This window comes from Catharus ustulatus, chromosome 5, assembly GCF_009819885.2.
Source record: "Catharus ustulatus isolate bCatUst1 chromosome 5, bCatUst1.pri.v2, whole genome shotgun sequence".
Classification (NCBI taxonomy): domain Eukaryota; kingdom Metazoa; phylum Chordata; class Aves; order Passeriformes; family Turdidae; genus Catharus; species Catharus ustulatus.
Genome location: NC_046225.1, coordinates 18,210,595 through 18,232,223, shown reverse-complemented (window position 1 = coordinate 18,232,223; position 21,629 = coordinate 18,210,595). Strand labels below are relative to the sequence as shown.

General features: G+C 41.9%; 1 protein-coding gene and 1 long non-coding RNA gene across 4 annotated transcripts in view; one reads left to right on the top strand and one right to left on the bottom strand.

Moving 5' to 3' along the window:
- Positions 1-13,473, bottom strand: part of CCSER1 (coiled-coil serine rich protein 1) — a 633,466-nt gene extending 619,993 nt beyond the window's left edge. For all 3 annotated transcript variants that reach the window (XM_033060782.1, XM_033060784.2, XM_033060785.2), the window contains exon 1: positions 13,396-13,473. The gene's annotated coding sequence lies outside the window, so the exon portion shown is untranslated. The remainder of the gene's footprint in view (positions 1-13,395) is intronic.
- Positions 13,474-13,475: 2 nt separating this feature from the next.
- Positions 13,476-17,700, top strand: LOC116996792. Its single transcript, XR_004418023.1, has 3 exons — positions 13,476-13,557; positions 14,022-14,181; positions 16,190-17,700. It is a non-coding gene; the product is annotated as an uncharacterized LOC116996792 (long non-coding RNA).
- The last annotated feature ends 3,929 nt before the right edge of the window (positions 17,701-21,629 follow it).

Here is a 21,629-nt window from a genome sequence, read left to right as displayed (position 1 = left end):
TATGAATAACTCCAATTAAGTCCAGCCTTTTCTCTGAAAGCCACAATTTTATTATAATGGATTTCCATCACAAAATTAAAATCTTTGAGGTCTCCATGCCTAACCGTGCCCCAGCAGTGACATCAACAATTTCATATCTTGAACTAATACTTCATTTCATTATAGCCTAAGGGGTGGAAATAACAGCATACCTGAAACATCGATCATGAACTGAAATGATTAGAAAGAAAAATCCAAAGATGCAGGAATTGCTGAAATGGTGTTTTAAATAGACTTTAAATATTTAAAATATTTTTGTAAATTATTCATTGAATGTTTAAAAATACAGGGATTAGCTCTCAATTTTGGTATCTGTACGTTATTTTCTTGATCTCCACCACTTGCATGGTCTGCACTTTCTAGGGAAGAGTCCTGAAACCACATTAGCAGCCTGAATTACTTTTGGATTTAGGGAGAGCTTAATCCAGCTTTTCAGTAATGATAGTATTTTCTTAAAAGCCAGGGTGGTTGCTACTAGCGTTAATGTTTATTACACTCAGTACATGGACAAAAAGTGATTTAAATGAATGAAGTGCTTCAGCATGAACAACATTGCTCTAAGTCCTGCACCCTCCTCAGCTCTCCCAAAGACATCAGTCTGTTCTGCCACACAACCACAAATAATCATACTCCTTTCAACTACACTAACTCATGCACACCAGAAAGCAGGCTAGGAGCTGCAGGAAAGTTATTGTCCTGCGAGAAGTCTATACTATCCCTCTCTTCCTGTGGTTTCTAACTTAGGCAGATCTCCCCAACAGACAGCAACAGTGAAGTGCCAGATGAGGACAAAGGATGAGCCTGATCCAGAGCACACCCAAAGGGTACAGTCATTTACATGGCAGGGATCTAGAGATGCACTCATATCCCAAGGATGAAGGAGCATGAAAGCACACTTGTTCCTCTTGCTAGAGCAGACCTAGAAGATCTCTTCCTTGGGATAACTCTACTGCAAGCTGTTGTGAAGAGGTACACAGTAAAAAGCAGGTCCCAAATCAAAAACTGCTAGGTAAAACAACTGAAGCATAGGATATAAGAATCTGCATTGTTCTGGTAAAACAGAAGACCCACATGCTGCTCCATTTGAACAGAGTTCAAAAGAGAGACAGAAGGTAAAAACAGCCTAAGAGGCTGCTAGCCTCACACGGGGAGGCTGTCTAGCCTCTCACAATACATCCTTATGGTGAACAAGGGTAAGCACCAGGACAGATGGCAAAAACTTGTAAAGTCTACCAGTGGCCTTCTTTTCTTTTGTAATCAGATGTAGTTGCGGAGATTAGCACAACATAGTAAACAGTTTGAAGATTACACTGAAATTCATGTCTGCATGTGTCTACTCCTAGGCAAACAAACAAACACAAAATACATTCTGTTTCATCTCCATCCAGGTTAGGATTTCAGTTTCCATCTTCAGTAAATGCCACTCCGCTGGCAATCCCTCAGGGCATTAAAGGGACAAAGTGAGGCATGCAAACAGTCTATAGTAGTGTGGAGGAATACAGCTGGTGCAGGTAGCCTGCCTTGCAAACTGCAGATGGAAATGCAGATTGAGCTCTAGGTGGAAACCTGGACAAGAGGCCATGAACTGCCAACCCCTGGGATAACAAAGAGCATGAAGATGGGTGACACCAGCCAGCTGGGTGGAGACTGAGGGCAGGAGCTGAAGATTCAAGAAGAAAGTAGAAATATCACCTGAAATAATTTTACCTGTACATATCTCAGTGACTAGTATCTTTCCCTTAATACCATGAACGTATGCAGAATATTACTTTGTTCACTTATACAGACTTCACTAGGAGCATACTTTGAGAAAGGATTGTAGGGCAGGGAATAAAGAGAATCACATTTTGTTCATAATAGCTTTTGACTTGGGAATCCAGAAGACATCCACACAGCATATTCTGGTTAATTTACTTTGATATGTGAAGATTAACTCCAGGGAAATAAAAATAATACATTCAAGGATTTTTTTACCACCCCTGTAATTGTTTCTATTGTCACAGATTCATTAAATCCCTCTGGTAAACCCCTAAGTATTACAAGCTGCTGTATTCAAGATAATAAAGTAGCCCATGAAATAACTTTCCTCAATAACCATCATTCATAATAGATAAATTATAAAAGGTCTTTTTAACACGCACATACAGAAACCAGAGCTCAACTGAAGTACAACCAGCACTGACTGAAGCATAACTAACAGGAGCAAAGGCAAAACAATCACAGTGCCAAAGGAAGAATCCCAATTTTAAAAAAGCATGGCTCACCCTTAAGTCATTTTGCTGTACCATGAATACCAGTTTATCTCAGCTGAAATTGTCATTCCCATAAACAGGTGCATTTTTTGCACACAAGCTCAGCAAACGTTTTTTACTGGAATGCAGCAACACCTGCCTGACAGAGCAAACCAAGCTCATTTTATATCCAAACATGACTTGAATAATCACAGTACTGCCCTGCCCAAACTGTTTTCCAAAATAAACAAACACATGAGGAGGATTCTGATGTTGTTACTGTGCCAAACACTTACACAATATCATTGTTTTAAACAATCACTCTCTTCAACAATTTTTCTGTATGTTCTTCACCATTAATTTGTGCTCAGGTACAGTTCAGAAAAGTAATATGCTTTCCAAATTTTAGCATAAAGACTGAAGTACTGAAACATAACGTTCTGTTGAGTTTCTCTTGACACAAAGACTCCCTTGCTTTATTTCTAAGCTCATTTTCGACTAGAGCAATAAACCACTTAAAACACTTCAGTAGGAATGCACTCTGAATACAAATATTTGGATTTTGTATTCACGTCTAATTGCTAAGTGTTTTGGTATTGCACAGAAAAACAGATGCCTCTGAAGTTTCCTCCTACTTCCCTATTTTTAACAAACCTTCTCAAACCAGAAGTACCAGAGAAAAGCTGAATGGCAACAGACCACAAATTACAGGTTTCCCACCTTCAGCTGAGTATCTGTAACCGGGATCTTTCCCTCAGTTATTACACTGTGGCCAGCCAGCCCAATACACTAATACACAGTTTCTGTCTGTTCTTTCAAGCACTCAGGTTAGTTCAAAGCAAAGCCAATTCAGCTTCCCCTTCTTCACAGCAGGGTTTGTTTGGGCTTTCCATTCTTTTTTGACACCACAGAACAAGAAGCCTAGCCTTCTTTGCTTCTGCCCATAGATGTGCTGAGCATCAATGTGAACAGACCAATTAAATAAACCACAATATGTGCTATCTTTCCAGTCAAAAGCTGAGTTAAATAAAAGGTTCATGGCTGCAATGTGCTTGCTTGAGGACTTCAGTTAAGTAATGAAAAAAAAAAAGAAGCAAATCTTCAGGTGTTGTAAATGGATACAACATAAGGGCTTAAACAAATCAATTCTCATCAAGCAGGCGTCAGTCCAACACCCTGAACAAGTGCTCCACCCCGCACTTTCAAAAAAGGTGAAAGAAAATACCCCAGGGGAAGGGAGGAAGACCATAAAAAAAAAAAAAATCACCCAAGCCCCAAACAAACAACTTCAGAAAATAACTCTTTCAAATTTTTTTTCCACAAATGCTATTATGAATGCCAGACCTAACAAAGTGTAGTTACCTACAGATCTTCATGTTGTGGTTGGTTCATTTCAATGTCTAAGAGACGCTGAGCAGCTGGGACACATACAAGACTCCTCTCCTAGGTAGACTCTGACACTCATCATAAAATGCAGCCTTTCTCTCAGCCAGTGAATTTAGTGAATGAGTCTCTCTTCTCCAATTTCTCAACACTTAATAAAACTTCAGTTCATTTTTTAGACTTTCAATTTTTGGTCAAATATTGCTGAAAGCAACCAAGAAATTCAAAATCATCTGGTGCAGTTTGTGCAGCAGACGGTAGGATAAACAAGTATTGTTTCCATTGAAAAACAGGATGTTGTTTTCTCTGTAACGTGTTCTTTGTCCAAGCAGCATAATTTACCAAAGGTTTGCAAGCTTCATTTTTAATGACAAGGACAAAAAACTAATTTCAAGAGGAACAGAGGAGAACCAACAACATACCAAGTCAAGGGTGCTAGAGGCACTGTAGATCAAAAGCTATTGCCTTTCCTGCCTACTCCATCCTTCTTTCACTGCCATCAGCAGCTATTGCTCAGCATAACAAATATAAACAAGAGTTACAAGCAATACATGTGCTCAGCCCCATTGAAGGAAGCAGTGCTGAAACAGAAGATCCAGACCCACAAGATTACATTTGACAACAGCTTTAAATTCCTTTCTTATTTACTACGAAAAAAAAAATCTGTAGATTCCATATATTATCTAAATCAGAAAGAAACAGTGGTTTCTAAAAACCTACTACTAAAAAACTTGGCAACAAAAGGAGTTAAAACTCCTTTTTTTTTTTCCAGCTGAAGAGGGAGGGCATCTTCACTGTCCTTCCAAGCCTTCCAAAAATCCATCACTTGATACACTTGTTTAATTTCTCACAGTTTTTCACCTATAGCTCTCATGCCTCACTCAAGCTGTTCTGTGTCATGTCAAGTCTTGTTTTGTTTTAACATTACAAACCCTTTTTGACAAGGATTTAGTCTATATTTAGAAAATGCTGCAGAAGATATAATGCTGTGTAAGTGTTTTATGGTTTCTCTGGTGTTCAATTTCAGCATTTTGGAAATCACATGCATTGTCCTATGCAAACTATAAGAATCATTACTGTGATTAGGGAATCACTTATACATACGTTTCCCCCCCTTTAAATATTTTTAAAGCATACAGAATCACAATGCAACATTTACAAAGCAAGGTGTCAATAAAATTCAAATGAAAGCATGAGAAAACAGACAAACCTAAAATTTTCACACCCTTTTCCAACAGTAACTTCTTGCTCACTTTCTTCAATAAACAGCATCATCCTAGGGCCCTCTCAAATCAAAGCTACAAATCGAGTGTATTGCAATATACAGCTTTGAGAAGCACCTTGCCCACAACAAAAAAAAAAGCACTTAAAACCAGGATAAGTAGCATTATTTTTGCTTTTGTTATTTTCAGCCTACCCCTGCTCCCAGTCATTAACTATTTGGATATCTGAGAGTGGATTTCTGTTTCAATTGTACTGTTGCTAAAGCAATAAATGAAAGAAATCCTCCTTTTTCTGAACCATTCACTATTCCACATTAAAAATAGTGTTGCTTTCAACTGAAACCACCACTGCTGACCTTCTTTCACTGAAAACATTTGTATTTTATAAACACACACATACACATGTATGCAGTATTTACCCCAGAAAATTTATCCCTACAGTGTCTCGGGAACATTATGTGCTCCCGTAAGCATCTCACAGGATGGGTTAGCTAAAAACTTCACTCAAGTCATATTAACATCCTAGTCTTCTTCACCTGCTAACACCCTGAAATTGAAACTATTACAGGTAAAAATGCTATGTGTCCCTTGACAAAGAGGATTCAGATGCATAAGTTATTAGGCCTTTAGCTAAGCCATTGAAAGGTGGTTATTTGCATGTTCTTAGCTTATGTCAAATACTTAATGAAAAGAGTTAACCAGTAAAACTAACTATTAAAAATAGACACAAGTGTTGCAGAGCTGCCGATCTGTCAGCGTAAAACAGCCTTGTAGCTTCTGGTTCTGATTTCTGCCTGTTAAAAGTTTAATCTGTAACAAAACCTATCATTAATGGACAATTGTACATTACTGCCTTATTAAGGGCCATGAGCAAGCACTAAAGACTGGTGTGAAATTCGCTGAGATGCTGTCACAGACAGACACCAAACCATAATTGACCAAGATCAGGATGTTGGGATGAGGATTTAAAAACAATAGAGATTACCTTGCAGCTCATGGGACTAATCCCTAAATTTCTTCTAACACCCTTTCTGTGGCTGAATAGAACAAAGGCAGAGAGCTGGGAGAACAGAACTGCTGATTTTCCCTTCATCCCCCACCACCTCTCCTCTGTGTCTTTTTCTTCCCCATCTCAGCAAATGCCCCAGAGTTTGCTAGCTATAAAATAAAGATTAGCAGATAAAAAGAAGCCGTTTGTGGTGTCAGTTCTTATCACTTGACAAACTAATTTTTTCATATTTCTTTTATTTCCTCCTCATCTACTCCATATGCATGTTTTTCACGACTCTCCAGCCAGTATTATTTCGAAACACTTTTCCCAAATCTTATATTCTTCCTTCTACTTTCCCATTATTCATCTATTTCTTAAAATTCTAAATCTAGGCAATCATTTTAACTACCCTGGTCTTTTGAATCTCTGCTCCAGCTAGACTTCATAAAAACTCCAAATGCCTTCTGTTGTCCCCTTGCATAATCATCATTAGTATAGAATGGGTACCTAGAGGGAAAAAGCAATTTATTTTAAGACACTGAGTTTATTCACGTCATTTGTACTTGAAGTCTTAAACATTTTAAAATTCCTATTCTTTTGGACTTACTTATTGTAAGAAACATGCTCATAACCTAATTTTTAGAAGTATTAAGAATTTAATGATGTAACAAAAACCATCAAAACGGTACAAGCTCAGTAACTCTTGAAAATTAGTCCTTGAAAAAAATAAATGTTGTACAAAGCAAAAAACAGGCACTAAAACATTATTTAAGGGTATAATCAAGGCTTCATTAAAATTAGTAGCAGTGTTGCCCCTGGACTATGGGGCCAGCAGTTCTCTGTGAGCCCACAGCCACTAAAAATGGGTTCAAAATCTTAAAAGGTTAGGATGTTGAATATCCTACTCACAGTATAATCTGTGTACTAACCAGCTACAAAGCACCACATATTCACATAATTCAAAGTTTCAATTCCAGCAAAACAAAACCATTTCATTTTGCTATTCACAGAGATGGCAGAGTCTGCTATCACCTTCCTTATACCACGTGCACTTTTACACAGGGAAACAGCAAAACCAGAAGAGAACAGGAGATAGCTACATGGCTCTCCCAGCCCAGCATCCCTGACAGCTGGTTAACCTCTTATAGAAGAAATCAACTGGAATGCCTTCAAAGGCTGCCTCTGGAAGACATGCATGGGTGCCATCACATGCTGGGTGGGTCATTGTCCAAACAGCCAGGTAGTCATCCAACAGGTAAAGGGTCTGGAACATAAACCCTATGAGGAGAGGGTTCTATAGGCTAGAGAAAATCCATCTCAAGGGAGGCCTTATCACCCTTCACAAGTACCTGAAATGAGGTTGTGGCTGAGGCACCCCAAGGCTGTGGGTCAGCCTCTCCTCCCAGGCAACTGGTAGCAGGACAAAGGGAGAGAGCCTCAAGTTGCACCAAGGGAAGCTCAGCCTGGATATTAGGAAAAATTTCTTCACTGGAGGAGTGGTAAAGCACTGGAACAGTCCACCCAGCCAAGTGGTGGAGTCACAGTCCCTGGAAGTATTAAAAAAAAAGGGGACAGAGCACTCTGTGATGTGGTTTAGTGGGCAAAATGGTATTTCATAAAAGGTTGGACTCGATCTGGCAGGTCTTTTCCAACCTTAATGATCCTATGGTTCTATTATACTACAATGTTTGAGTTTCCACATGCAAATTGAAACTAATCTATCTTACATTGTATCAACTTGGACACGCCATTTGATGCAGATGCTGGGTGGCCCAACTTAAAACATACTTGTTTTAAATATCAAGAATTATTAAAAGCTCACCATGTCACTTAAAGCACAATTGATACCTTACACTCACAGCTGAAGGCATGATCTGCACTCAAGGTATTTGAGGGGTCTCAATGAATGTGAAAAAATGTACATCATCTTGCAGCATCTCTTTACTTGAAATAAATATGGAGAAAGCCACATAATTTTTCCTATTGCCATCTTCTCCTACTCATCTCCCTTCAGGAGAATCAAGAGAAAAAAACATGAATACATTATTGCAGAATTTGCTTTCCAAGGTAGTTTATTAATATTTCTGAATACTCCAAATGAAATTAGCTTCCTAACATTTTCATCCTTCCAATATATACACTACATTCTTATTTAAAGCTTCTGTGTTAACAATGAAATAAATATTCTTGCACAGAATAAAGTAATAGGTGTGGTGACAACTAATAAAAAAAAAAATCTATTCTTGGCAGGACTGTTACTCTATTTCCATTGCCTCTGTGCCACAACATGTTCACTTGGTCATCAAGAATCTAGTCAGTGTATTTTAAAGTCATAAAACTTGACAAAATAATTACTCCTATTCAAATCAGTAGCAATTCTGCCACTGGTCAAAACTTCTTCAAGAAGAGATGGCAAAACTTCATTCTTCTCCTCTCTCCTCACCAGTCATTTAATTTTAAAAAATGAAGACAAAACACTTTAAATTAATAAATAAATGAGCCAGAATAGTTTTGAAATATAGCCCCAGAAAGTGGCGCTGCACGAAATTAAAGCTAAAAGACACTGTAGAATTTGGAATTAGCATCTAGCACTCAGGACAAAACACAAAGCACAAACTGCTGGTGTATTTGGATATTGGCAGAGTAGGCAGAGACTGAGCACAGCATACCTCTGACCACATTTTGGATGTACTGGGTGACTCATTGTGAGATTTGGCTGACATGGCACACAGTGACAGTTTAACATCACTGGGAGGTGACACCTGAACAGATGCCATTGCTTCTCAGATAAATGACAAGGTTCAGGCTATGCCACAAGCAACACACGGATGAGAAACTTGTTGAATACTTCTGTACTCTCATCCTAACCTAAATCCCACTGTACTATACAAAACCAGTACATCACTTTGCACTGTTGTTTTCTTATTAAAATATTTAAAGAGATCACACAAAGATGGCACATCCATCTAGGATCAGTAAAGGAGCCCAGAAACAAGCATGAAATAAGCAAAAAAAGCCAGAGCTGGATATGCACTAGAACCAGACAATATACTTTGAGAACCAATGATTTGCACTGCCAAAATTTATAAAGGAGTGTTTTTAAAAGCTTCCTACCAGTCTGTCACAACTGCTTCTTCACACTAGAAAACAGTTGTGATCCTCAGAAGCATTACTGACTGAGCTGGATCTCAAATTCCTGATAGGCTAGAGCATTATAAAAAATTAAGTGGTATTTCCTTAAATAATGTAAAAGCGTCATTACATTCTACGAGTGCAGAACTGCTTTCTCTCAAACTTGACAACAAAATGAAATTCAGGAAAAGCTCTTTTGCCTAGACTGAAAAAAAAATCACCTGATAGTAATTAGCCTTATTGAGAAAATGCTGCATAACTTCACATACAATCCTGTAATTGGATCTGCAAGAAGTTTCCACATCTATGCCAAGTTATCAAACAAACTATATAAACACAGTTAATCCATTAAAACAAGATTGTGGGACTTGGAATGCATATTCCAGCTCAACTGTCTTTATCACATATCAGTTGTGTGACTTCCACACATCACTGTTTCAATGTCCCATGTATGAGGAAAAGAACTACATGTCCATACCTCAACACGCATGTGGGCCTTCATAGCAATAATCAGGGCAAAAATATAGCACCATGTATAGACAACATACAATGTTTGGATACAAAACCATCATCACTCAGATCTGGTAATCCCTCTCCACAGTGTGTTTTTAATTTTTAGGTTTTAGTTTTTGTGCAGAATTGCAAAACACACACAACAAGACTACAGTGCCCATTTAATAAAAACCTTGCTTCTTCCACATCTAGGACTTTACTACTATTACTTATTGCCTGCCTGTACCTTTTTTTCCCTTACTATAAACCAACTATAGGACAGTCACATTTCAGGTGAAGGCAGCAGACTTCACAGAAAGCATTATTACCACTATTATTATTAATAATACTATTATTATCATGTCACTACCATACAATAGACAAATGATACTACAGCCTTCAGCCATGGAGTGAGTTTGTATTATCTAACTGACATACCCCACAATGCAGTGCTGTGAGAACAAGTCAAGAAAAAGTAAGTAAAAGTAACTACACATTTAACTAGCAAACAGCTATAGAGGTTTAATACTGATGCCTGTAAAATATACAGCTGCATCTTCCATACTCCTACAGTTACAGCCTTTGCTAAAGCATGGGAATATATATGAAATCTTACCAGTGTAAATGACAATACACATTTTAGGTGCTTGCAAGGTCTGTTATTTTACATGCCATCTCACACAGCCAGTACACTCAACAGCTAAAGCCTAATACAAAGGCATATTTACTTTATCAAGGTAACCCAGTTTACTGCTGCTGCAGAAAACTGCCAAATAAAGGCAATATTGAGAGAAAAACCTGAAGAAACTGCAGTCATTTTTCAGGAAACAAACTCAGCCCCTACTTGCCATTATTTATGCATATATTTCCTTTTGTTTCCCTCCCTCCCACCTGGTGATGAGCCCCTCCAGTTGTAGCAAAACTATTTCCAAGGGGAAGACCTGAGGCACTTAATCTTACAACAAAGAGTAACTTCTAAAAGATAGAAGATATAGCTCAGTTCCTCATCACCAGAAGAAATAGCTGGTAGCTATTTAATTTGACTAAGTGTTCATAACGTTTCTTTTCCATTGATATGTTCATTGACACATGAATGTTAGGATATTTCATGTGGTGCTTTACTACTATCAATCCTCAGACAAACCACAGTGCAACATTCACTTCTTTCCTTGCCTCAAGGGAAGGTAAATACACAGCCTTCTTTTATTAGGAGGCCTCTAAAAGTACAGTGAAAACAGTCCAATTCAACCATGAAAGTGTCATGGTTCTAGAATACGTAGATAAATTTATGGTTTTTTAAAACTACCATTGAGTTTAATTTTACAAAGTGCTTTTCTCAATAACTTATTTCTACCTGTGTAATTGTCAACATCATAAAAAACATACAGTGGCCATGATTCCTTCTAGCACTCCAGATGGAGTAAACCAACAAAGCCATAGTATCTTCCATGAACTTTCATGGAAGAGTGGGAATGTTTCCCAGCAGAGCAACTTCTTCACATCTCTCTTGGTTTATGAAACACTCTAGCAAAAAAAAGCTCCAAAACACTGCCAAATCTAACTTCTTCAATATCAACTTCAAAGGCTCAAGTGACAGGTTCGAATCAAAAAGGAGACATCCAACCACACACAGCTTATGCAGCTCAAGAGATCCTGCTCTCACACAACCACCTGAGGATACAGGATGCTTTTTCAGCATCTTCTGTGACCAACAGATTTAAAAAACAAACATTTACTTGTGTTAAGTCAGACATGGCACATGCTCTGTGTGCTGTTCCAGGTCCTCTTCCTGGTACAGCTCCCAAATCTGTTGCCCTACTCAGGCGTGCACCAAGCTCTCCAGAAGGCAGCCTCACTCAAGCCACCAGCTACTCCACAAAGTCCTGCCAAGGGTTAGAGGGTTACAAGACTTCGCCCTGTGGGCTGACTTTCCCACTGAACTCAATTCCCTCACCAAACTATGGCACAAAGTTGCTGCACTTAGCTTCCTTCCAAGCCAAACTGGGGAAGTTAATGAAACTACAGGGACCACTGCACTCCAGACTCAAATAGGTAAAGGAACCTCAGTTTGCAGAAAACACCCCTTGCTTCTATGTCTCACTTTCAACAGATCCTGGACAGCTGTGTATTATTACCTTCTCCTGAGACAGTGCTGCCTATTTTTGGGATGTTGCTTTCTGGGATGCAAGAGATGAATAATACGTCAGTCGTCATCATGATGTCTCTAAGAGGACTTTCCAAAACTAGTTGTTCCTTTGCTTTCTTCCAGGTCTGAGTCAGCCCTTCCCATTTACATTTCCAAGAAAACATTCTTGAAATATTTTTTACTGTTTCTGTAATAATTCCCTTTCTTACAGCAGCCTCAAAAATCACAGCTAAAGGAAGCTATCCCAGAGATGATCACTAATGCCAAAAAACCACAAAATGTACTATTACTACATCCAGCTAAATACAAACGTTGCCATCCTTTATACCAACTGCATTTGTAGTACAGGCACACATACAATGAAAAGTTGTAAAGAGGAAAAGAACCCTCCTGAATGATTAGGCACAATGCCTTTGCTATCTGAGCTTTTTCAGTTCATTAATATTTCACTTTTATATATTCCTCAGCCGCTTTTACAACATGTTCCTTTCTCTCCTTCTTAAGTATGAGCAAAGAGAATTGTTTGAAGTAACTAGTAGACCTTGCCTCACATCCCCCCCACCTCCGTGCCCCCTGAGAGTTTAACGCTTCAAGTGCGATATATGCCAGCTAGAAAAACACATCTGGCATAGAGAGGGATAAGAGAATACTCCAAGTCTCCTTTCTAGTTACGTTCAACCATAAAGGTGTGCAGTAAGAAAATAAAGCATACTGCAGTTTGTCTATGCCAAGACATTTACTGCTGTCAATCCCAAAGGAGAGACAGAGACATAAAGCTGGGAGGGAGGGGGGATCCCTTCTCTGTGGAAGAGCAAAATAAGCCTGTTCCTTTGCAAGACAACTTGCAGCAACATCCTTTCCTTGCCAAAAGTGAAAGACAGCCTCTTTAGCTACAAGAAGCAACACAAAAACTATCTCGAGGAAATAAAGGATTTCCATGAACCCCTTCCATAATAAGCACTAGCATCACCATCTGCTCCACTTTTTACGCTTGCCATGAGATTTTGGAAAGCACACGCAGCATCCTCCAGCTCCAGCCTCCAAATCCATGGCAAAGGTCACACATGACGGCCAGTGGCTGGGCCCTACCATTCCCATTTCTGAAACCACTTCTTGTGGTTTTCACAGGTTAATTGCAGACCGCCTAGCACACACACACGGAGGGAAACGGGGAGAAACGGAACGAAGAAACGCCGAAAATGAACAAAAAAAGGATGTGATTTCTTCCCCGTCACCTGCAGCAGCGAGGCCGGAGTGACGGCCAGCGAGCTCCAGCCGCGGGCACCGCTGCCCGTGCCGTGCCCCCCGCAGGCCGGGCCCGATGAGCCCCGCCATGCCCCCAGGCCACCCTGGCAGCACCGCGGCGCTGCCTCTGCCCCGGGCTGGGCCGGCCCCCGGGGGACACCTGCGGGCGCCGAGCCCCGGCCGCCCCGCCACAAAGACGCCAGAGCCGCTGGCCCTCGCAAATCCCCAGCGCTACCGGAGCGCGGCTGCCGGGGATCAGCGCGGAGCTGCGGCACCGCAGCCCCGATCCTCCGCCGCCCCCACCGCCGCAGCCGCGGGTCGGCGCAAGGCGCCCGGCGGCCGCCGCCCCGCCGGCGGGCAAGGCGAGGCCAAGGCAGGGGGGCCGCCCGCGCCCCGGGGAGACACCGCGGGAGCACCTCGGCACCTGCCGAGCGGGGCGACGCGGCCCCGCCGCCCCGGGGCACCCGCACCCCGCGGCCTGGCCCGGCGATACCGCCCGGAGGGACGCGTTACCTGGCCGGGCTCCTCCAGCGCCCGAGCGCTCGCTGTTTGCCGGCGGGGGCTGGGACCCTGCTGGCAGCGCGGCACCGGCACTGCCCCCGCCCCGCTGGGTCGCTGGGTCGCTGCGTCGCCCCGGCGCGGGGAGAATAATCCGTGCGGAGCGGCGGTGCCCCGGTCTGTCAGTCCGTCCGCCCGCCCGTCATGTTGCGGGCGGTGTGTGTGTGTGCGTGTGTGTGCGCGGCGGGCGGGAGGAGGCAGGGCAGGGCGGAGGGAGGGCTGCGGGGGCGGGCCGGGCCGGGGCGGCGCTTCGCGCGTGTGCCGGTGCGGGGCGCGGGCTCCGCGGCGCGGAGCGGGGCCGGCCCGGGCTCTGTGTCTGTATGTCTGTCTGTGGGCAGAGGGAGCGTGTGCCCGCCTGTGTGTGCTCATCCCCGTGTCTGTCCGTGTCCGTGTGTCCCCGGGCGGAGCAGCTCCCCCGGCCTCCTCGGGCGAGAGGAGAAAGTCCGAGTTCCCCCCGGGAGGAACTCAGCTCCGCTCCCGTGTATTTACACTCACCATCTGCTCAGGGATTTGTACGTATTTTTCCCTTTCCCGAAGGGTGGCGGAGCCCTCTGATTTCACTTCCTCGTCCTCTTTTCCAGAGATGTTCTGTAACTATTTCCCAGTTGCTCCATGGCCATCCCGGTGCGTTGCTGGTCCTAGGGAGGGAATAAGGGAACGGCGTGGAAGAGCAGCTCCACACCAAGGACAGGTCTCGGCTGCACAGGTTCAGGAGCAGGAGTGATTTCCCTGAAACATCGGGTGAGGGCAGAGGTCAAATACATGGCATTTAGATGTAATGAATTAAGTTACTTATTCAATTCAGAAGGATAAGATAAAGCACAGAAATAGACGTGTTCTCTGTGACTAATACCTAAAGAATACGACTGAGTTTTCATATCCGTTCTTTTTTTTTTTTTTTTTGCCAATTTATACAGGATCTCTCCTGTATCACCCACCAAAGTAGAGCTACCTTGCCTCATGAAGAACAATTGAGTAAAATGAGTGATGACTCAAAAGTGATAGGCTGCAGATATGTGCCCTATCCTCTCATAAAACACATAAAACTCCTGGTATTGAAGAAACACAGGGACTTTGCAGACTTCAGCCTGACCAGGAATAAAGCATGTTCATTTTGTAACATTAGCACTCATGCTGAAACTGCAACCCAAAGAACTTTCAACTATTAGGCTACAGAAAAATGCAGATTCAGAATGGAGTCAGAGTTTTGAAGAATTTTCAGTAAAACAGATTTTGACAAACTGTAACTACAGCTTAACAGCACAATGAGGTTCCACTGAAATTTTGGACAAAAATTGTGTGGGAGTGCAGAAGTCAGTGTCATACTTGGTATGAAAGTAGCAGGAAACTGAATGTTTATAAATATGTCTTTACAAAATTAATCTACCACAAGTGAAGTGAAGTTCCACTCACTTGAAACAAGTGAGTTCACCATATCTAATTATGTTTAAATAAAACTCAATTTGTTCAACACATTCACAAGATTGTTCAATGAAATGTAATAGAAACATCTTCAGATTCGGTTGTTTCTTCTTGGGTCAGATAATAAACCTAAACCAGATAAAATATTTTACAGTCACAGAGGAAAGTTTGGCATATGCAGCACACAGCAGCACTGCAAAAAATGCTGTGTGGAGAGAAACATCTGTCATCTGCATTTAAAAGGCAAAAAATCTTATGTGACACAGCCCCAAGAGTGTTCATTATTGAAAGAACCTGCCTTCATAATTTGGGAATTTCAAATGAGAGAATGCAGTAACCAGATGACTTTACTGATAGGTGCTTCACAACCTGCAAAGTACTTAAGCAACTGCATGGGTATGAGTTGTCCCAATGAAGATGAGGTATTTGTCACAGTTAAAATTATGGGCCTACTTATCCACTTTGTTAAGCTGAGTCAGCCTTGACTGTGGAGGCAGAGGAATCTGTGTTTTGCTGAATCAGGTATCGCCTAAGAGTCTTGCATGATTTTTGAGCTCCCATCTCCCTACCCTCCTTCATCCTTGTATTCAGCAGAAGATTCACAGAGCCTCCTAATGGTTAACCCTGGCTCTCTGGTTTCTATCAGTTCTCTTTCCTGCTGTTGTCCTGAAAGGGCAAAAATGCCCCTGTGATTAACCAGAACTTCCAGACACACTCACAAGTGATGCTTCCAGTGAAGCTGTCAAGGCTTTGATCTGTCCAGTGACACAGAAAAACAAACAACTAAAACAGCAACTAGAGGTTGTATGTAGAGGTTGCAATGTCACCTTTTCCAAATTCTAGAGATTAGGAGGGACCAAAAAAAGGCCTAAACGTGGTCTTAAGCTTAAGCATTGTGTAATACCTGTACTGAAGTAGGTTTGCTACCTGAGGCCCTAGCAGAGAGCTGTGGGAGTTATTGGAGGAAGAACATTTGTGGTCACCACACCCCAGATCTCCCCAAGCACGTGTAACCTGGTGACTTCAGCAGAAAGTCTGTCTTTGAGGCTATGCCAGGGTGTTTCACCCAAATTTTCACTAGGTTTTGCTAGCACAACAAAGTCTTGAAAATAAATTTCAGATTCAGAGGTGCAGATTCACCAGGAACAAGACATTCTTATTGACTGAGGTATAGCAGTTGTAATGACTTCCATGGCATGTGTCTGATTCCCTTGCATCATCTGTCTGCTGGTTGTCTGCCTAAGTGAGCCTAACTGCATGAATTTTGGGTCTGGCCAGAGCTATAAACAGTCCTTGTGGTAAAAGCAGATTAATTTCTGTTTTTTAGGAGCATTTTATGACCCTGAAAGGAGCCAGTTTTGGAGGACAGCTAAGTATGCCAAGCAGTGACTCATGACTACAGGCTGGGAAAACAGCCTCACCTTGGCACTGGAGTACACTGAGACACCTTGGGAGGTCCAGGGGACACATGGACTTCACTAAATGTTTTTCTCCTACTGTACTGTTTGAGCCAGGGTGGCATTAGGGGTGTTGTCACATCATAGTGGGCATGGGGCTCTCTGGTCAGGTCCTGATTTACCTTACCATCAGAGGAAAGGACAAAGGAGGTCTCCTGTACCAAATTGTTTCCACTCTCCTTTCAAGTGACATCTGTTCAGTGAAGCATTGTCATACCAATCAATAGGTATTGGTTTTGTATAGCATATGATCATATCCACTTAAACCTTTGGGGCAAGGATTAATCAGGTGACCTTCCCCTTGCTGTATATTCCGTGTATGTGTAGTGTATACTGAACCCAGTCAGTTTGTTAAAAGCAGTGAAATTTATCATGGTAACACTGAAACCACAAAGGAGGTTGACGTCCACTTCAGTTAATCATAAAATAATAATAACCTGAAGCATCTTTTATTAAGGTTTATGCATTTTGTTCCCTGCTTTTAAACAAGCTATAGATTTGTACTCTGTCTCTTGCCTCCCTCAGCACCAATGGCAAAAATTACACCACTTTCTAGAAATATAAGCACCTTCACTCACTATTGAAGCCAGAAAGAATTACAACTAGAAATACAGAATTTCTATTCATCCAAAAAGATGAATGCTCCTTACACTTCAAAATTCAGTTTAGTAAATTGAACAAAAAGAAAGGTTATTTGACTCCCGGTGGTGAGTTGACTGATATATCTTTGATGCCAAATCTCCAGTTTGGCACTAAAAAAGGATCAATCCCTATACCTGTACTTTTCTCCTTCTTTAGTCTGTTAAAACAGCTGATCTATTTTTTACTATTTCCATTCAAACAGTTAATGCAGATATTATCATTGCCCATTGGAAATTGTGATGCCAATGCATGTATAACTACCACTGAAGAGTAGCAAAATGATTTCTCTTTAACAAACCAGCTTTGTGAATATATTTTTCCAGTTAATCTGATTTCAAACACTGTCAATATGCAAGTTTCTTGCTTTACCGTATCAGTATGATCAAAAGCGTAAAAATCTTATCAGTGCTGGTACTCATATAAATTAGATTAGTGGTAAAGTTTGTTTACATGTCCATAGAGAAACATGCCATAACTGGAGAATTAAGTTTTGTTTATTTAGTTCAGTGTTTCACTGGAAAAGCTGTCTTGATGAAGAAAATAATGCTTCTAACTCAGAGGCGTATTTCCCCAGTAAAATCTGTGCACACTGGCTGAGGGTCTAACCCTGAGGTAGATGAGCAAACTTCTGGCTAACCTGAAGGACTCCAAAGGACTTGAGCACGTTATTTTCACAAACAGCAGCTAATAAAAGCCTCCAATGGCTGCCTTGTGTGTTTCCATGCCTTTTTATTTGAACAAGGGAAGTCCACAGGAATGCGGTTCTACTTATCGTTCTGAACACTTTCACTTGGAGGATCCCCATGACAAAATATTTTGGTTCTGCAGGCTACCAGGGTTTATTTGTAAATTATCTGTTCATCTTCGTAATCTTACTGAAGTTGTGGAAATACTCTGGATTGTCTAGGGATTTTTTTTTTTCAGATTTTTTTTATAACATTTACATGTTTATCAAAATTGAAGTTGACAAGCATTCTTTCCAACCTTGTTATTTATCTATTGTACAAAATAGGAAAAGGAAGGAAATCTGCTGAAAAGGAAAACTGTATTTCTATTTATAATAGACTGAGTGCTAGCATTGAAAACACAGTCCAAGGGTGGTGTTCTGTACCAGATAATAGAGGATTAAAAAAGAATAATATGTGCTGCGTTTTATGGTATCTGTGACTCCACTATATCATGACAGCAGGAGCTTTCTTTAGTACCAGTGAACCTGGGGAGGCTGAGCAAATTCTGCATTTAAGTCTCATTAACTTGATTTGCCCAGAGCCAAAATAGCACCTCAAGTTTTTCAGTGGGCATAGAATTATTAAAGTTTTACTCATGTGTTTAGTGAGCAACAACTTCTGTTTGTAGACAAAAGACCACAGACAAGACCAAAAAAAAAGAGGTAGACATGATTTGAGATTATGCAGAGGAATGTAGAATATCCAGCTGTAAACATTAATACACCAAAACATATAAGGTGCACACATACATTTTTTTGAATAACACCTAATAGACCAGTTACTGGAAAAGCTTTCCAGCACAGATGGGCTTCAGGGCCCTTAGTCTACTGTTGCAGCTGTTACAGACACTCCATACCACAGGATTTGCTCAGTACCCCATTCACCCATGCAGAGCAAAGCCAGCTCTCCAGCACTACCTTCCCAAATTCTCCTTTTCATTTCTACTGCTGTACTTTTAACTTTTCCCCTGAAATGCCCATATTCTTCACATGCCTATCAACGGATACAGACTTCACAGAAAATACTTATTTATCTACTCTTTTAGCTTGGTAAATTTTAAAAAAGTCTCCTAGTGAGAACATCTAGATAGCTTTCAAATATTGGTCAAAGAATAATAATTAACGCCAACATCAGAAGAATATGTAAAGAATTCTATATTATTCAAATGGCTTGCATAATCAGTAACCAGCATCTTGGCAACACCCAGAAAAAATGTGTAAGCTCATTCAGTAACTGATATTCTTCCACACTGCCTTTCAGCTTGATGTTCAGCAATAGGAATCTACCTAAAAAACAGACTAGAAATAAATACACATTAACTTCTGAGTTCTATCATGCATTATCTCTATATCTACCATGCAGTGGTCACACTGGCAAGAATGTGGAAAGCTGAACTTGGATGGTCACCATTGTTTTTTCAGGGAGGCAGAGGATTTGGTCTTTGTGTAAAACACTAGCTCCATATACAGTTTTTACCTCTTTAGTAGCCACACAAACCAACCTGTGGCAGCCCTCAAATGGCAGTAAAGATATGCCCAAATTAAAATGAAAGCACTTTAGACTTAAGCAAAACTGATTTTTTTTTAATGCAGCAGGCAGATTGTTTATGAACTGTTGCCCTATGGTGTGCCTGAATAATCAATGTGCATATTCCTGTGCCCTGTGTGAAGCTGCAGCTAGAGAATGGACTTGTGGGAGTAAAAGAACTGAGAGTATTGCATTGGCAGTCCCTCTCTGGACTGGGGTTAGAGAAAAACATAGAAACACACCAAGAAAAGCCCAAACAAAAACAACTTTCTCAGCCCAACCTCATTGTCAAATCTCCACAGCACCACCCTTACTTGGTATTTGCTGCCATTCATGATGTGATCTCAGGCAGCTCTATGCAAATGTGAGATTGCATTTTTACAGAGCAGCATTTGCATGGAAATTTCCAAATTGGCACCAAAGTCTAACAGAGGCTAGTGCCTTGAATTTCACTTCAGGTGTCTATTACAGCAGGGATGGGTTTGCTTCATCAGCCACTGCACTGGCTGGTGTGATCACAAGGCTCAAGGAGAGAAGGCAGAGAGCCACCAGGCCTCACAATATGCAATCAAACTGAGACACAAAGACATGCTAAGATGCCTCCATTTCCACATTCATGTCTATTATGCCTGGCTTCATACTTAGTATTTATGAAAGCAAGGGCATTTTCTTTATTCAGACATCTCATTTTGAAGTCTGTTTCCAAGTCTCTATCAAAGACAGACAAATGCATGTTATGATTTTGATTTAAGTGCAAGGTCTGCTGCTAGGGGCTGGAAATCTAGTCTGATTAATGAATTTATCAGGCTTTGTCTTACATCCTCAAAGATATGTATTACTCTATTGCATACTCTATAATAACACAGTATTATTTTTATGAACATCACAAGCACCCGTGATGTACAGCTCTACCACAGTCAGTATGAGAAAAAAATCAGCACACTTCCCCAAATATAGAAATGCTGAGTGTTGCCTCATGCACTGAATATTTGAACAGGCTTGTATTTTGGCTCAAGTCCCTAAGGCACATATCCCTTCCTAGGAAATATGCATCTGGAAAAGAGAATCTATGTTAACAGGACAAGTCTGGTGTTCAGCAAAAGGCACCAGCTCCCTGCTGTACTTCTGTGGAAGTTTCTATTCAGTTGGTGATCGGTTCAAACAACCTGAATGACACCAGAAATGCCTGTTAACATCACCCTGGGTAATTTCTCAATTTATGGTAATTATAGTCACATAAATGTGATAACTTCCATTAAATAGACATATTTTCAGTAATGTGGATTTCAAAAGCTTTAACAAATGCAGAAGCATAGATGATATGTATAGAAAGGTACTAAAAATTGGTGGAGTTCAGTAATGCCCAAACATTATTGAACAGATACCCTTCACAAGCAAATAATTAAGAAAAAATGTTTAAAACACAAAACTTATTTCACTAGTACATAGTGACAATAATTCACACAACATTTTCCTGATTTTCATGTCCCTATTCATTCTTCCTTGAGTATACTTTTATATTTATCATGACAATCTGTGAACCACATATAGGCAATATAGGATCCTTCTGAGACTACATGTAGAGAAGAGTTACGAAATTAACAGAAATTTCTTACTAGCTCTATTTAATATTCAGTTTTTCAGATTACAATAATTTCACGACCATAAGGCGCAGTGGACTATAAGGCGTACTTTTTTTTGCAGCGAGGCTCCGCCACAGCTCCCCCCCACGCGGTTGCTGGCTGAGGCGCCGCCTCAACCCGGCAGCCATTGGCCCCCGGGCCCGACTGTACCCGGCGGGGCTGGGCTATGCCCGCTGCCTCTGTGTGCAGCGTCCCCAGGGCCGGGGCATGCCCACTGCCGCTCCGTGCAGCGTCCCCGGGGTCGGGCTATGTCCACCGCTGCTCCGTGCAACGTCCCCGGGGCCCCGCTGCTCCGGGAGCTCCCTGGCGCTCCGGGTGACCCGATGCCGGCAGGCTCACCCCACGCCTCCACTGCCCCGATGCCGGCGGCTTTTCCCGCCCCATACGGGGGACGCCCCGATGCCAGCGGGCCCATCCCGTGCGGGGGACGCTCTGATGCCGGCGGGCCCGCCCCGCTGGGCCACCTCCCCCATGCCAGCGGCTTTGCCCCCCCGCCCGGGCTGCACCACCGCCCTTTCCCTCCCCCGCGCTGCCACTGGCCTGATACCACCAGGCTCGCCCCGGCCCGGCGCTGGCCTGATGCCGCCACTGGGCGGGCTCTGCTCAGCTGGGGACTGTTGCGGGCTCGCACTTTCCGGGGTGGCAAATGTCACAACTTTGTCCATCAGATAAGGCGCACCGGACTATAAGGCACACTCCCGGGTTCAGGGAAAATTTTAGTCCAAAAGGTGCACCTTATAGTCGTGAAATTACTGTACTTTAACACATCT